Source organism: Myotis davidii, unplaced genomic scaffold, assembly GCF_000327345.1.
Source record: "Myotis davidii unplaced genomic scaffold, ASM32734v1 scaffold674, whole genome shotgun sequence".
NCBI lineage: Eukaryota > Metazoa > Chordata > Mammalia > Chiroptera > Vespertilionidae > Myotis > Myotis davidii.
The window spans coordinates 919480-920759 of record NW_006286674.1 but is presented as its reverse complement, the minus strand read 5'-3'; positions in this window follow the sequence as shown (position 1 = coordinate 920759).

The following is a 1280-nucleotide window of genomic DNA, read 5'->3' as shown; positions in this document are numbered from 1 at the left end:
GCCCCCACTGGTTGCTGCACCTCCCCCATTGCTGTTCCCTCCCTCTGCCTGCTGGCACGCGCCATGGCTGGCCTGGCACCACCTGCTCACCGCCCCGCCCCCTGCCAACTGGTCATTCCACTGTTTAGTCGATTTGCTTATTATGCTTTAATTATATAGGATAAAGCAGGTGGGCTTTTCTGACCTTGGATCTCATCTCTCTGCCCACAGTCATCTTTTTGTACCCTCTGCCAACCACAGATAGTCAGAAAAAAGGAAGAGCCTGGCAATTGGTAGCAAAACTCGAAGTTACACTTGTATGGTCATCTCTGGACCCCATCTCTGGGTATAGAAATCATTCTTGAAACTCTTTGAACTTCCTGACTCTCCAGAAGCGCCCAATGTAGAGTTTCAAACACAAAATTACCCACCCACTTTAATTGCAGCCTGTTAAGGCCTCTCAGCTGTGTTGGCCCATAACCATTTCTGCAATTCTCTTAAACCACAAACGCTTCGCTTTCAAGTCTCTTTCCTCTAATTCACAATTTTCCTGGCTGCTTTGTGAGATTTTGCTGTTGCCTCTACTTTCACTGCTGCTCTCAACTGCACCAAAGCTTGTAAGGTGGCCAGCAACTGTTTTAAACATAATTTAGCTCCCAGCCTGAATCAAATGTATCATCCACCTGTCCCCTAGTATCACACCTGTCCTCCAAACGCAACCTTGGTACCTAGCCCAATTGTAGCCTGGGAGCATTAACTGCTAAGGAATAAGAACCAGTGTTAGGGGAGGGACTCTAGAATGTGACGTCACAGTCATGAGATCTGCAAAATGGTATTGCCCTGAGACCGAAGGCTCGGCTTAATAAACATGTGAGACTTTGAAACTAGGTACCAAGCGAGATCACTTCCTGCAGAATCGTTAGGAACAGCATGTCACTTGCCCTGTCTCTGGGTGCTGCAGCTGGACAACTTGAGAGTCTTGGAGGCTGCTGTGGGCCTGGTCACCAGAATGCTGCCCTTATGTTGTATAGCAAGTCAGAGAAGGGGCGGGTCCCTGGACCAGCAGCATTGAGTTACCGGGTTAAAAATGCCAGATCTTGGCCCCACACCTGATCCACAGAAACAGGCTGCGCATTATTTTTTCTTTTTTATATATTTTTATTTATTTCAGAGAGGAAGGAAGAGGGAGAGATAGAAACATCAAAGATAAGAGAGAATCATTGATCAGCTGCCTCCTGCATGCCCCCAACTGAGGATCGAGCCTGCAACCCGGGCATGTGCCCTGGGCCAGGAATCAAACC